Source organism: Anopheles maculipalpis, chromosome 3RL, assembly GCF_943734695.1.
Source record: "Anopheles maculipalpis chromosome 3RL, idAnoMacuDA_375_x, whole genome shotgun sequence".
NCBI lineage: Eukaryota > Metazoa > Arthropoda > Insecta > Diptera > Culicidae > Anopheles > Anopheles maculipalpis.
Window position 1 is genome coordinate 688368 of NC_064872.1, and position 16847 is coordinate 705214.

A 16847-nucleotide genomic window follows, 5' to 3' on the forward strand; every position below is an offset into this window, starting at 1 on the left:
ATTTCCTGCTCGTTTTCCCCAAGGCTGTGGGTTTCTGCAGATTGTTTACTCGTTCCACTCGAGCCAGGAACGCGATCGTCATCATCTTTTTGCTCCTCGGACGAGATGGTCCGATGCCCTGACTGTGGTTGTCTGATAGCTTCGGGGCAACATTTAGATCTCCGCTTCATGCACTATGTTACGTCAACCACCATCTCGAGTGCGTCGATCGATTTTGATGAATTGGTTCTTATCGTGCAAATTTGATGGCTCATTGCGCACTATCGTGCGATAAAATTAACATGCGATCAGCTCAATATTCTTCGAAAAGCTAGCACCATTTGCAGTCTGTTCGCTTCAACATACAATTTGGGAAATAAATACTTCTTTTGCAGCAGTTTATGTTTTCTTCTACTGAACGCTGTTGTAATTGATTGATCCGTGAAGCTTTCTCAATGTGCCAGAGTCGTTGTGCAGAGTCTCCGGACCAGCCCACTGAACTTTGAAATTCCAATCTACTAGCACCGCTAGATCGCACAGTTTTTCCTACCAAACAATTTGAAGAACAACATTGACGTCTCAGAAAAAGAAGAGTCCCAAATAGGGTCTTAGAAGACTTGTCTTTCTCTCTTCCTTCGGTTCTTCTCAATTGAAGCCTAAGCTTGCAGACAGTGTATGTTTGAGCTAGATGAGGGGATAGCAACAGACATAATGTAAATGCGTTAATGCTGCGAGCAAACGAGGAGAGAAAGCGACACCGCTCTACACCGCTTTCTATGTGTTTGTGAAGGAAGTACGCGTTGCTGTACTTTTCGCTTCGCTCCCCTACAGACCAAACAACATCATCCCCCTGCCCGTTGGGGGGATGCACACAACCACCACAAAGCCGTGCAGGCTCCGATCGTACACAAACACAAGCTCACGCGCTAGTAAAGGGGTAGTGTAGGTGAGTATGGTGAAAAAGGGGTTTCTAGCCAGCCGAAAGATCGCGCTGGGAAGAGAGAAACTCGTTTTTTCCATCCCTCCAAAAAGCGCAGTTATTCGTTCGCGCAGTTTGCTCTCGGAACATTCCCTTCACACTTGGTTTACACGGTTCGGCACCAGGAAAAATTCTACTCTCGTGGCCACCGGCGAGATTGGCATCGTCCCTGCTCACCCCCATTATTCCATTCCTATTGCTTCCCATCTCCATCCCCCATCCCCACTGCCTGATTTACCAATGCGCATTCGGATACAAACACCATCAAACGAGGGAAGGATTGACCTTAGCCATCGTGTCCCAATCTAGACCTGCGGGACCTGGCTTTTTCTGTGTGTATTGCTGGAGCGGTTTAATGGTCCACGGTGTAGCGCTTGCTCTGTCTCCCTTACGTGATCACGCTCGCGTTGGCATGTACCATCGTCATTCTCCAGATGGTGCAGGACGGAAGATTGGAGAACGTGAAATGAAGAGGCCATCTATCCCGCGATGTGCTGCGATGTGCCACCTCACATACCGGAGGATTCCGGAACCTCCGATACAGGAAAAATTACCTTTTATAACAAAACCCCAAGCAAACGTGTAGCACGTTATTACGTTCAGCAGCGTTTTACGCTCTGCCTCCCAATTCCGATCCGAGCTCGAGCACTGGCTGCCGTTCGTGTTCATTTTCTCCCGCAAACAAACTCTGCCATGCCAGCGTGCCGTTTTTGCTCTCATGTTTTCTCGTTTGCGCACGCTTGGGACCCTTCACTCCATTCCCGGGGTGCGCACGCGGGCTCCATTCGGGCCTGCGCGAGCACCTTGCCCGCCTTCAACGCGATGCGTGTTTTTGCCTTCATTCTTCTGTGGGCTTTTGAATTGTTGTTCACATTTTTTCGTTTTGTTTCCTTGCCACCGCTTCTTTCCGTTTTCTGTTGATATACACTGCAGCGCAAGACGACAACTACGGCATCGACGAGACGGGACGACGGCGGGAAATTTACGTGTGAGGACGAAACTTTTCACTACCGTCAGGGTGCTGAGCAATGGCTGTGTATCGAATGCTGCAGGCTACTTGATTGCTCTGGACAGTTCATCTCTTTATTGCTAGAGGTGTGACAATGCATTCGCAACTTGAATTACGGAGTATACGAGTGTTTTATTGATTCACCTTTCCTAAAAGTCCTTCCTAAAAGTTCTTCTCATCCTTTCGTGTATATTTGGTAGTACAGCTGATAATATTTCATCTCACAGAATAAACGATCTTCTTCAAATTACCAATAAAATGATAAACTGACAACGACACTCATAACGAGCGCACACGTCACACGGGAAAACACCTAACCTTAGTTAATCTGCCTCAAGCGAAGCGGGTGGAACGGAAAGCCCCAGGAAAGGAGCAAAAATGGGAAAGTGGGATAAGATGAGAAATTTTTGCTCCTGCACATACCATCACGCGGTCGAATACGTTCGTTACTCAGTCACACCTTGCGACCACCGAACAGCAAACCCGGGGCAAATCGATTCTTTTTCTTTCCTTCACTGCGACCACGCCAAATGTCACCAAAAACCCTTTCCGGAGCGTCGCGAAAGATCGCGTCCAGCTAAAGGAGCAGCCGAGGGGTAGAATGACGACCGAGGCAGGCTACGTTGAAGCCGGGATCAAGGAGTCCGTTTCAAGAAGATCGCTGGACCAATTTATTTAGTCCTATGTGTTCTCGTTCTGTGCACAGTATTCAGTTTGTTTTGTTCTTTTGCATCTTTTCCACGGGCTTGCTTTTGATTCTGATTTCTCGTTTATTTCATCCGGTGAGCCTTGTCCTGTTGCGATTGATGCCATTTCGTCCCATTTCGAGGGGCTGGGGGTAAAGGACACGGGGATGCGCGATCTTTCGTTTGTTTTCGACAAAACCTCAAAAAAGGTTGTCCCATAGGATTCGGACACTAAGGCATGGCGTAGCGGAGGGAACTGTAGTGCGCGGTAGCAGAACAGAAAACGCAAGAACAAATGGAACACACAGAACCCCCTACCCTCAGAATATATATATATATATGGAAAATACATACACTTCAGAGCCCCGATGATTGGCAGTAAAACTGTTCGGGCTAATGATGCTTGACTTTTCCTTTTCGTCAACCCGCAAACTGTGTCGCGCGGCGACGAAAGATTTCCAGCGGATGCGGACGAGACCTCAATGCCTGTGAAACGTGCTGGACACATACGTATACGTATATATATTTCCGGAAGACTGCAGGCGTTCTGAGACAGGTAAGAATATGGTGACATTGGAAGACATGAAGGAGCTCCCGCCGACCATCATCCAGCGTTTTTCGCTTTTGTTTGCTTGCCACTCCGGCACTTGGTGGCCGGTTGCGATTATCATACCTTATTCGTTGCCTCGATTTGAAAGGTGAAAATTGGCCACCAATCACCAGCCAAAACACACACACACGCGTGTTGATCCGCTGACCACGTCTCGATGCAGGCGTGAAACGGAACGCAGGAGGATCTCACAGCAATTTAGTTACCCAGTGTGACGCTTTTTTGGTGGTCAGGATTTCACGCGATAACAAAGGGAGACAAAATGTATAACGAGATAGATAGACCGAGCGAGAGAGAACACACGAAAACCAATAAGTGAGAGGTTCATTCGTTTCTAATGACAATGCACTATGCAACGGATAGTGTCGCGAGTAAGAAAAAATAGACATGTGTCACCCACGCAGTGTACAATTCTATTTGTTGGCCTTGTTAACGAGCCTCTCACCGGTGGAAAATTCTTCCCTCGGCATTCTACTTTGTAGCCCACGTGGTGCCCGGGTTTCGGAGCAGGGGCGCGCGCGCGCTCTAGCAGTAAGGCGGTTGGTTGCTTGCGCCGAGACAAACGAAAGACATCATCGTTCGAGGTTTCGATATGGGCGAATGTGTAGACGCCCCCGGTTCAACGGATTCAGGCCATCGATCACCATCGTCCGTTTTCGTGTCGTGTTTGGATGTTCGTGTTCCGTGCCCTCCGCTCTTGTGCCGAATCCAATTCCAGCAAACTCCACGCTAAACTGTATCTTGTTGCGTTTGTGCTGCGTTCTCCCCATGGCGGCATATTGTGCGATGTACTTTGCTTTCCTCTATCTTCTTTCACTACCTCCTTGTGGAGGGTTGCAGCATCTTGCTGGTGCTGCGCAATGCATGCTTATAGTGCGGCGCTATACACCCAGAACGAATGGTTTTATTTGGTACGAACCACTGCTACACCGCAGCTAACTCAGACCACGATCCTCTGGAAGGCGGAATGTACCTGATGACTTGCTTCCAACTGTTCACCTCGACACCACAGATCAATGCCAAGTGTTGTGTCACAGAAACGGGCTGATCTTTCTAGGCTCTTGAGCACAGATTCTAGGATCTAACACGGATCGAACCAAACCAGGCATCCAATTTACACGTCATTCTACTCGAGGGTTCTACAAGGGTTTGAAATAACTTACGGGTAGTTTTTGAAGCTATATGTACAATCTTAGCAGAGTAAATTTACAGATTATGATTCAATTATACCTCCAGCACGGTGACCAGTATTTGTATCTTTGATCGTGAGCGCGAATAAAAGCAGAAACAAGTTTACCCTCAACAAGTACGCTGAACATCGCCCATACTGCCCAATATGGCAAGACGGCCGATGATCGTAGAGCAGGACGAATTATGAAGTGATCTCGAATACCTGCACATGCAGGAGACGCACCGGAGCGATAGCATTTCATTTATTATTCCACGCATCGGAGTCCATGTAGCCGTTTCCCGATTTGCGTCTGAATGACAGCTCTCGATGACATATTTTGGTATCGGTACATTTCAACGACATTGTTGTCGTTCCCAAGGGCTAACAGCATATCAGACCGTTCTTAAGGCGATCCGATTTTGATCTTCGCTCTCTCACCCCGTCGCACTCAGTCCAGCCCTTGCACGGCAGGGGGCATTGAGCAGAAGAAATGAGCAAAAAAAGGAAAAGAAACAAGCTTGCACACACCGCCACAATGTCCGGTGAACATTGCGTTGAGGTGAAGAGCTTTGGAGCGACGACTATGATGCTGACGATAACCTAAGATGACGACGACGTCGACGGCGACTGGGCTGGGTGGGATTTTAATTGAGCGTAACCCCCCTAGTCCTCGTGGTACCGCCGCTTGCCATTGCACCGAGCCTCGAAGCGTTCAGCAGCATGTTCGACTGATCCCATTGGGTGCCGAGTTCTTGTTCGCCCAGTTTGCCTCAACCGTTTCAATGCGCGGACCTGATTACAATCGAGTGATAGGCGACCGAGACCGTATCCATGAACATCCAAACCTCTTTCACGGTAGGGTGTAAAGGATAGGAAACTGCCTTTTGAGGTCCGTGATAGTGAAGCAAAAACCGCGGATTCAGTGCAGATCTCAGAATAGCACCAGACAAAACCTTCAATGACTCAGACGACCTAGCAATACCCATGGTACACAACTTTGGGTCGAATCAAAGTTACAAATGTGGCCTTTTAAGTGACACAACAGCTCCAGCCTACCCTGATCCTATGTGCGACCCTACTAGCGGTGATCGATGAAGGCGACAACGATGTCAGTCTGTTGTGCAGGACGCTGTTGATAAAATAGTTGACATGCCGACGATCGCTTGTGCACGGGGCAATGGCGTAAGGTGAAAATCGAAAAGAGTGATTCTTCGACAATGGTGCAAGTCCGGTTTTGAAGATGACATTGAAACTGTCAGCGGGATGCGTCGCAGACCACATTGCACACACTGAGTCCTAGAATCGATCGATCGATGCATCGAATGGGCCATGCAAAGCTTAAACTCTAAGCCAGAGCCAGCAAACGCGAAGTAAAAGGCGATATCTATCCAAGAGATAAATTTATAATCATTTATCCATCATCTTCTGGATTTGATGCCTGTTGACGGTCGATCGATCGATCGATCGATCGATCGATCGATCGATCGATCGATTGGTCGGTCAGTCAGTCAGCCGGGGCCAACAATTTGTGGTCACCCAACACGAAACCCTGCCTTAGCGTGTATGGAAAACCTTCGGAAGACGTGCGTCTCGTTGTTAATCACTCGTAGCCGACCTCTACAATGGCTTTCAGTTCGAGAGTCGGTGGTCAAACAAGGAAATCGATATGTTTCACAGCTGCAATCCGAGAGGAGATACTACGGGATACTAGATCGACAAACTTCGATTGAATTGCATTAATCTCGGGCCTCGATTGCACATCTATTGAAAACGCTTTTCAGTCCGTTTTTGACGACAAGAGTGTGAATTATTCCACTAAACTTTGTTGCGTACACGCGAGCGTCATTTACTAGAAATCCATGAGTCCATTGACTTGGCATGGCTGAAGAAATGACGTCAAATGCATGCGTAGATCATTAAAACTAAAAGAAACGCGGTGATATTTTTGAAAGTGTCTCGTAAAAGGACACATTGTTAGCAGCAGTCGCTCTTATTTTCGGCATCAGCATACCAAAACAGGGTTCGTTGCTTTGGAACATACATTTCGTCTCTTGAGTGACTTTGACATGCAAAGAAGTAGCAAAATGGTACCGACACGGCGGCACTGAAAGGAAACCAGGCCCGCTCGGGTGTGTTGTTCATTATCGTATTTTTACCATCACCATTTACCAGAAGGTTTGCAATTTCCCATGGAAAATTTGCCTTCTAAAACGGGGAAATAAATCCTTTCCAGTAAAAAAAAAAAACATACACAAACATTCGTTAGCTGGCGATCGAGTTTCCTGGAACACGAGGGGATAACCAGCGAGGATCATTTGAGTCAGGGCAGCTACGCTTCGTCCGTGAGCCCAGGAGTCCAATTAAACGTAAATTGCAATTCGAAAATGAATTCACGAGACTGCACGCGCGCACACCACGGACCAACTCGAGCGCAGAAGAATGGGATTTGTCGGGATGGACAAAAGAACAGCCACCAGATTCTGGGCGTGTGTGTATGTATGGCTGTATGTTTTTTACCCTTAGTTCCACTGTTTTTTCGGCCGCCTCGAACAAGAGAACCCTGAAGAGATTAGACGTGGTAGATAATGGGCTCCTGAACAGACCGGGCCAGGGTTTCGCCGCGCAAACCGATCAAATCACACGCTCGTCAAGCTGGCGGACAATGCAAACCCCGAAAACGCTTACGGGGCGGTACGATTCAAGAACTCCATTCAAAAGCCCTTGCCCTAGAGTCTCCCACTTCCATCTCCCGTGCTATCGTCGTGTATTATTCACCAAGGACCGGGACGGGAAAGCACTGCAACCAGCGAGCACGGTACGGTAGAAGATATGACGACGTACGTCGGGTCCTCACCCGGTGCTATGTCCGCCGCGGTGACGGTGACGATAATTTATTTACTTTTGGTAGCGAAACCTATCACGAGCAGGAAAAATTTGAATACATCAATGGGAAGATCGTACACGGGCGAAGGTTTCTCTGCAGCGCATCGGGAATATTTGGGCCTGTCAACACACACAGAATTCGAACCCCGGGAACAGTCGTCGCCAGCAGGGAGAAGCAAAGCATGTGTGTGCACAGTTTTGCGAAATTGATTGGTATTTTCCTGTGCAAGAAGAATCAAGCCGCTTCAATTCTTGCCATTTCGTTATGTGTTTTTCCGTTGCCAGTCAATTGACAAACAATCGAAAAGATCTGACTGGCAACACCGGGCGAATGGAAGGATTCTACCGAAGGATCCTTTCGTTTTTACCATCCTTCAACGTTTTCGGTGAGGCTCGAAAATCGGAACGAATTACGCAAATGTTTTGCTTGTTCGAATGACTGTTTATGTGCAGTTTCGCTCCGGCTGACCGCTCTGCAGCAGCTAACCAAAAGTATGCTTTTGCCATCAAACCAACGCTTTGATTTGTTTTGCTTTTGTTTCGAACCATGCAACCGTGCCGGCTAATAGAGCATTCGAAAGGATATTTTGCATTTGCATGCACGTACTAGCCAGTCTGACTGTGGGGCAGGATAGTAAGCGTATTTCAATTGAAATTGCATTTCGTCAGGATGCCAAAAATTTCCATACGTATCACGAGGCTCAGATCTTACGATTTACTAAGCTGCTGACGGAGACAATGTGAAATTTCCATGGCAGTTGATCAAAAGATGCTCTTCCTACACGTAAGAAGCAGTGGAGGCTGCTGTATGATGTGAACGATGTGAGGCCTAAAATATAATCACACGATCGAAAGTTGCTGCGAAATAACGAATTTTGTGGCTACCAGTGCCGCCATGTTGTATTCTTACTTTTTGATGGATCTTGTACACTGATCTGAGCATCATTAGCATACGATGCAACCAAAAAACAAAAAATGGGTTTGAGCTTTCCCCGTTGCCAAAAGCGGCTGTCTTATAAAAATAGTCTAGTAATGATATTGTTGCATGAAGACAATCTACCTCAAGTAGCTAATGAATTATCCTGTCATTGCTCAGGAAGCTACGAACCTTCTCAACTTGCCCTAATCCTTTTTTCGATCACAAACGACCATTTTGATTTCATTAGTACTCGAACGTTGCCAGCTCCAAGAAGCTGAACGAACATCAGTTCTACGCCCGTGTATTTGCTCGGCCCTTTTGTAGCACTCTGTTATGCACCGATCGCCGATAACTTATTTAGTATTTATAATGTTTTGCAGCAGTTATGTATATATATATATATATATATATATATATATATATATATATATATATATATATATATATATATATATATATATATATATATATATATATATATATATATATCTTTTTTTCACGATTTTACTCATCCAGCCTCAGTTTGGCTTATGTCAACTCGATGCGGTCGGATGGCCGAACTGCAGAACTCTGCTTGTTTCTGACTCGATTCTTCTCCATCAGTTCTCGGTTTCTCGGCGAATTTGGATGCCGATTGCAACGTTTTTTCTCATCCAACTTGCGATGAACTGCATACGGAGTGTACAGCACTGCAGTCACGATAGGTCGTATCGTGTTCGTTGCCCACCCACCCCTATTTCTTTTCCTTCCCGCCCCGGGCCACTTTACCATGGCCACTACCTCTGCCCAACCTGCCGTACATTTCCTTTTGATAATTTTGCTTATTATGCTACATTCGCGAGATGTCAACCGGACTGAACGATTTCGATGCCGATCTGTCCCATCACGGGCCCGTCCACGCAACGATCTGCAGGCGTTTATCCTGAAACATTCGCTCACCACACACGTATGTCCGCTCGCTGATCTCAAGCGAGACTCGGAATTTCGGGTAATTTTTTGTTTTAGTTTTTGTTTGCTTCATTTCGACCGCTTTTGCGATCGACGGCCCGTCGGTTTTGTGCGCCATTTTCTGGCTTTAATGCTACAACTCTTATTTAGTCGCTTTCTCGCATTGGATCACCATTTTGCGGCACATTTTTTGCACTTGAAATGCTGCCAAAGAAATGTCGCAATTTTAAACAATTTGCGAACGGTAGTTACATTCAAATTGAAATCCGTGCGCTAGAACATTGGAATCGATTACAGTGAATATTACCTTGCGTCTTCAAGCGCTAAATTAGACAAACTGAACGTTCACGCTTTCCTCCGTGCTATTCTTTCGCAGAGGCCTGCGAAGAATTTAAAACCATGTAGCCGAATAGTGAGCTCATTCTCCGACATCTTGGCAGTATAATTATGCACTTATAGCCTGTGAACCAAATGTCGCAAAAACGAAACCCAAAACCTGAATCCATCGCTCGCAAGGTATGAAAGAAGCTAATAAAACCGTACCCCAAAGCCCATTAAACCAATAACATCCTCAGGCTCAGCCAGAAGGGATAAAACAAACCCGAAATGTATTTTTGACCAATTTGAGAAACATGTCCCATGCAAAAGTCGATCAGCAAAGGTATGGGAGTTGCTGTGAAGCAAAAACAAAGACGTTGCTCATTTCAAGGAAGCATTTTTGAGATTGTTCCGAGTAAATTTTCCGTTCGAATGCCACGCATTCCTTGCGGCTAACATTGCTGACGCTTGTTGAAAGTTTGGAAAGTAGTTCCCGGCGCGGATTAAAGCCGTTCGTCCTTTTAAGTACGTGATAATTTTAATCGTCCCTAGCCGAACTTCCGCCCGCGACTGATTTCGCCCCCGAAGCGGCAAGATTATGGTAGTGTATCGATTGCGTAATGCGATTCGCTCGCTCACGTAATGTTTTGTCTTGTCGATTGGGAAGAGATCGGAGGAGAAAAATTAAAATAGCTTCCAGCAATGACTACACAACCAAACAACACACAGACGGGAGCGCGCGCGCACGCGAACTCTTGCGCTCGTACACAGACGCATCAGCGTATGCGAACAAACACACGCACAGAGTAAAGTAACCAATAAAAATAATTACAATAAAGCAGCAGCATATCGGCTTCTGCTATCGAAATCGAAATGACTCATTAAAGCTCTGTTTATAATTCACCCGAGGAGAAAACCCAGCGGTTGTCCATCCGATCCCAATCCGATACGATCGAACATGATCACAAAGGTGAGAAGTGGGAACGACTGGAAGGAGGAAGGGAGGGGGGATGAAGGAGACCCCCCCACGGGCAAAAGGGGGGAAGAAATAGCCCCCCGATAGTCGGTAGCAGGTAGCGATCGAAGAACGTATAGGGCGAAGAAAAGCGATGGCGATAGCGATCGAAATCTTGCGTATGATTTCCGCATGTGTATAATTTGACAATCGTCAAGTAATCATCAAATTCTGCTTTGATACGGCCACGGGTTTGCTCCTGCTATTGCCTGTTTATCCCGAAGTAAGCGGTGAGGGAGATGAAAGATATCGAACCAAGTATAAACAGAGGTACGGCCTACTGTGTACTCGCACGATGCGTACGATCTTTCTGACAGCTCCTCAGCTCCACCAGGATATGTGTGAGCAGAGGTTTTCTCGTTTTTTTTTCTTTCGCTCGCCTCACTTGATCAGCTCATCAAGGAGGAAACGGTGAACGAGTACACCATCGAACGCCGATCGATGACGATCGACCAAACTTCGTGCCATTTTCGTGTTCTGCGCCGCGAGTTTTTTTTTCCCCCAAGGGATTGCACGGTAGTTTGCCTCGGGTTTCGGCCCCGGCTACGCATTATGCTGCTCATCCCATTTGGTCCTTTGGTGCGTGTTCTCGTGGGCATGCCTGATATGTTACTTCGCGCGGAGTGATATTTCTCCATTAAGGTTTCCTACCCTAGTCCCGCTTCTTATTTTCTCTGTCCCACTGCTTCGTTGACTGTTACCGTCGGCGTCGTCGGACCCTGCAGGCATGCGCACGGATCGGTTTTAGAATGAAGTCACCACGTGAATCGGGAGCCGCTGCAAAGTGGCGATGAACGAAACAGCAGCCCAAAAACCAAAACAAAAAACATGTAATTTTAATACACATCCTCACTCTCATTTTAAACCATTATCTGATCGGGTACTTCGGCGGTCGATTGTGTACCGTGAGCATTTACATGTTTGCGCTATCTATTGCCCTTTTACGTAGTGATTACAGGTTAAAACGGGATGTTCGATCCTGGCAATCAATCAAACAATCGGAACAACTCATCTTAATGACAAACACAGCACTCAAAAGCGGGAAAAACATTGTGTCTTATTAAGAGCGACAATTGATTTTGGTGTCTCAATTCTTCAACAAGACTCTCCAAAGCTACATTCCATTAGCCTAAAACAGTTCTATGAGCGCCTTGACAGATCAAATGGCTTTGCCAGTTGTTGCATGATGTTCAAGTTCATCGCTTTTGCTTGAGTTCAAGTCTTGCGTGTGTGCTTTCTTTGCCTTTGCCGTGTGTCTGGATCACGTTTCTCTCTTTCTTTCTCTCCCTCGGGAAAGTGAGGAGCTCGCGCTCGGCGATCGTATTTTCGTTTTTTTTTTCTTTCTCTTTCTATCGCTTCTTTTAACCACGCTCCCATCCTACAGCGTCTGCTGCACATGCTTCACCACCGGTAAGCTCATGGCCATCATCCTGCCGAACAATGTGCCGGGTTCGAGTTCCATTCGACCCGGCGCGCTTTTCACGTTCAGTTCGCATCATTCCATCCCTGGCCTTTTGTTAGCTCTCAGACTTGTATGGAGTGTAGGGCTGCGTGTGTATTGTTGTGTGTGCCATCGTAAACCTAGTAATCACCTGGCCGAACGATGGTGAAGAACAGAGCATGGGCAACCAGGACGAAATGGGAGGGAATATTAAAACCTAAGCAACTGAATTCCAACCCCAAAGACAGTCGACTCACGCTCCAGTCGTTCGGCCGGGGTCACCTATCGTTCCCTCGATTTCTCGTAAACGTTCCTTTGGTCCGGAACGATTCGTTTTTGAACTCTTTTGAATCTCTCACTTAAAATAACTCTAACAAAATATCGAAGTCTCCGAAACTGTCACATGATCCTTTTCGCAACCATTTTCTACACTACAATTACCTTTCAAAGTATGGGAAACCTGAGCTCAAATTCGGAAAATAGTCTGCTCGTGCAATCATCAAAACGTCCTTCTCTGTTTTTATCGTTCGAGCTGCTGACGTCAATCGACTTTTTATGGAGAGAATTGTTTTAACTAAATCAACATCGCTTAATACCAGATCACCCTACTCACAACTCCAAACTAAGCCACAAAACACATACACCCAACACTCCCAGAGAGAGATTAGGATCGCTGTCGCAAAAGCAACAGATTTCAATCTCACCGAATGCTCCATAGAAGGTTTCCGCCCGACTGTCGGACTTGTGCCTTATTCCCGGGTGTTGTGTTCTGTTTGGTTTTGCGTCGGTGTTGCCTATCAAATTCATCCGCTATCGATCGCCCTACGGGTCTTAGCAAGGTAGAAGCGGCACGAGTCTGGGTGCGGTGCGAACTGGGGCGAGGGATAATTTCTGTTTAATTTGCGCCAACGTTTTGGCCGAGCCACGTCAAACGTGTTGGTAATAACTGTAAATGACCGACCCCAGGACGGAAGGGTAATTTCCAATCCAGTATTGAAAATGATTGAAGGAAAGCGAAGCAGAGTGAGCGCGGGAGAATGCTGTATACCGGGAGTAATAAATCATCGAATCCCCAGCACCGCCAGAGCGGCTGACGCGAGAACCAAAATCGGCGCGGAACCAGACCATAGGAGATCGCCTTTCGGGACGGAAAAAATTGAAAATGCACGCAAAAACACATCCTAGATCGTCGCGGTATGGACGTGGTGTGGCGTAGTGTTTTTTGTCGAGCCGTTTTGAAACGAAAATTGCACGCCTCTCTTCTCCACGTACGCTCCTCCCCGTGTGTGTGTGTGGGTCTGCCCAACGCAATTCACCTACTTTACTAGGTCGGAAGTATTGAAGCAAATTTTGGGCGAGCTCGGATTCATGAGATACACTTTTTCCGCATATCTTCACCCCGGCTTAAGGGCTTTTCTGGAGGAGTAACTTTAACGAATCAACTTTAGACAAGTGAAAGAACGCGCGTGTGAAGGCGTACCGGGAGAAACATTCAGTGGTGCTCGAACGGTGTTTTCGTCGGTGTGAGGCGTGAGAAATGAATTTTCTAGCCCAAAAACTCTTACCTATCTCTGGTACTCAGGGAACAAATTCGGTGAACAACGAGTAGCCAACGAGCAGTGGCCAAAGTGGCCTTTGAAAATAATAATTTACTCCAAATCAGCCGTGTCCTACGTAAAAACAGCAATGGTCACCATCTCGGTTTGTGAAGAAAACCATCCTAAACTGTGCCGCGAGGAAGTGGAACTTTATATCGAGCTTGAAGACTGGTCGAAACATTCCTTATGAATTTCGAACTTCCATCCATTCACACTCACTTCACACCGACTTGCATGGAGCCTGTATAATTATGAGATTTTCTAGAGTCACGACAGACCGTGCCACTTCGATTCTCCGATCACATTCCACTATAAATAATCTTTTCCCAAAACATGTTTCCCGCTTGGCGATGGCACCCAGAGCTGCTACCCTAGCGTGCATGCACAGAATGAGTAACTGTTTCTACAATTATATCGTTTCTAGCGATTTTGTGTGTGTAAAGCTTCACGCATTTCTAATATGGCTGTATATCTCTCTCTCTCTCTCTCTCTTCTATCCAATCTCTACAGGTATGTGACTGCAAAATCGGAACCGATAATCGTTTATTACTAACTACATCGAAATTGCGTAAGTTTGTCAGCCATGAATGCCGTTTACACATCACTTGATGCATTTCTTTGTACATATCCTGTACGGGCAGGGGTGCATAATTAAAATATACCATTACTTGCATTGCTTTTCAACACGTCGCCTGCTCGAGATGCCAGCTTCGGTGGACATATTTATCTAAATTAAACATAGCACGATCGATACCTCGAATATCATCAAATACCTCATTTGCATACTTACGAGATGCATTAAAGTGCACTCATCCTTCACACCCCAAACCCCTCTCCAGCTCATTGCTAGTTTGAAGTGAAAAAGTGAAATCCATTTTTCGAAATAGGAACATCAAGCGGAGAGAGAATTACGTGTGAATTTTAACTACCGCAAAATCCTAGAAGAGACACCACAGCCGAAGCCCCTTTCAACACACCGCCGTTCGCCATTCACCTCCTAAGCGCTTTCCGGCTACCGAAACTTGAGCCGCACATGAGCAACAGGCAGCACTGGCAGAAGTATAAATAATGAACACTTTCTATCGCCGACAAGATGCTGCGGCTGCTAGTAGCAGCCCGATCCTTCGGACGAACCACGGGGCCTGCAAGCTGACAATCTGCGACACAGGCCTCCGGGGGCCAGCACAGTCCGCGGACAAGTGTGTGCGGTTGCCGAGATCTACAAGTAGAAAGTCGACTTTGTCATCGTCGCGCTTGCTTGGTGACTTCCCGAGTCGACCGCACGAAGCCCATCATCTCTGGCGTTTGCAGTTTGCCTACACGGTTGCAAACGGCCGATTTTATCCAAAGTTCCTGCGAAATCGCTCCACCATATGCAAAGCCTCCCGGTCGAAGGGATGGGACATGGAGAAGAAATATTCGCCTGTCGTCTCTGGGCGATTTGTCGTTCCCGCACCACAAGCATACGCCAGAAACCGGTCCGGTGGTGGTTTTAGTTTTTCCTGGACTTGGGGGTTCCTGATTTATTCAGCCTTATGTTAATATGATTACGACATAAACACAGAGTTTTCGCTCTCTTTGGGCAGATGTGGAATAGCCATATTTGCCCTAGCATAAAGAGGATCGAACCTGTAAAACCAGCACAAGCTTACCGAAATAATCAAATCGCAATGATGGGCTGCCTGGTCCCAAGGTGCAAAGTTCTTCGCCTGACCAGTTGCCTACCGTACCACCGTTTCGAAATTCCTATCTCTTTTGTGAGCGAAAGTGCTTTCCATTTTCAAACCTTCGCGAAGCACCCCGGAGTTCATGCTCGTGTTCATATTATCATATACCTCGTTGATCGCACTGCAAGTAGTGGAAAAACATAATCCTCGCCCGGCCACAGTGCAGCGTCCCTGATCGCACAGCATGCACTTCTGTTCTGGTGCGTCCGTTTCCATCGTTCGAAATGGACGCTGGACGAACTCCGTTGCCTTAACACCTTTACACACGTTAATTATCCGATCGACGATAATGTGCCGAACAAGGATTGTGGCGTGGATTCGCTTTCTAATGCCGAGTCAGAACTATCCTGCAACGCGCGTGTGGAACCTGTTGCGTCTGTTCATGCAATTATCGGTACGGTCGTCCAGAAAGAGAAAGTCACCAATCACCACTGGAAATTGGTGTAACAAAGTTGTAACTTTAAAAGGTATTGGACGTCTGCCTTCGTGGTACGGGATAGAGAGATGACAACAGAATAAAGCTGTATTGTCATAGAGATAAATGTCGGATCCTGGATGATTTGGCATTAAGCAGTTAAAGGTTGTCGTTCGCTACAGAAGGGATAATTATCAGAGATGATTGTATGCTTCTAACGCTGTTAAACATCGGTCAAAAAAGATTTCATTTTAACAATTTAACTCTTTAAAGTCCTGTTTCAGGTTCCACTTGAGCCACTTGTTGTCAGTTCTAAATAAAAATCATCAAATTTAACTAAAAGGTAAACCAAAACGTTACTAATTTCACCCCAAGCAAATCATCTCCCTTCACTCACAATGAAATGGTCCGTTGACAGGGCGGAGTGGTTACCTTTCAACAACGTTCACCGGCACATTACAAATAACTTCCGCTGGCCCATTTCTCATTCGAACAATGTCGTCAAAGTTTTTCTCCATTCACGCCACTTTCTCTCTTTTGGGTTTTTTTTCCCAAAAGATAGACTTCCGAGTTCCGATTCTGACGGGAATTTAACGAAAGAAACGGAAACTGTTGGCATTTTTGACGATTGGCTTTGTCACCAAACAGCAACGAACGTTCGTAAAAAAAGAAATCTATTGATCAAGTCTGGTTGTCGTCAAGTCGTTGAAGGCTATTACTTGACACTCTCTCTAGGTTCTCTACATTATTAGTCTTCTCTTTCTACATTATTAGTCGTCTAAAAAAACTTGGACCACCTTTCACCAAGATGGGCATGGGCCAGTCTCTACGCGCTACTGAATTTTAACATTTGTTCCGGAAGCAACGGGAAATTGTTGCACCTCGAAGCACCAGCACAATCAAACCGAAGGGAACCATCCAAGGTTCTCCAAGGTTATGATGAATAGTTGGTACGCGATGGCGATGCACGCTGTGTTAATTAGAAACGCGCATGTTTATACTTCAATTAAAACCGTCGTTCAAACGTGCGACCGCCGCCGTCTTAGCACGCTAGCGTTCGCGGTTTGATATGGACGAGGGGCATCAAATGTTACTCCACCCGAGTGAGCCTGGGAACCGTGTGCGCTGATTGATGTTCTGTCGCGTTTG

General features: G+C 46.5%; 2 protein-coding genes across 2 annotated transcripts in view; one reads left to right on the forward strand and one right to left on the reverse strand.

The window, feature by feature from the left end:
• The window catches only part of LOC126564211 (A-kinase anchor protein 10, mitochondrial), a 131647-nt gene that overhangs the window by 29929 nt on the left and 84871 nt on the right, over positions 1-16847 (reverse strand). The gene's annotated exons all lie outside the window — the stretch shown is intronic.
• The window catches only part of LOC126563715 (protein dachsous), a 57051-nt gene that overhangs the window by 2073 nt on the left and 38131 nt on the right, over positions 1-16847 (forward strand). The window lies entirely within an intron of this gene.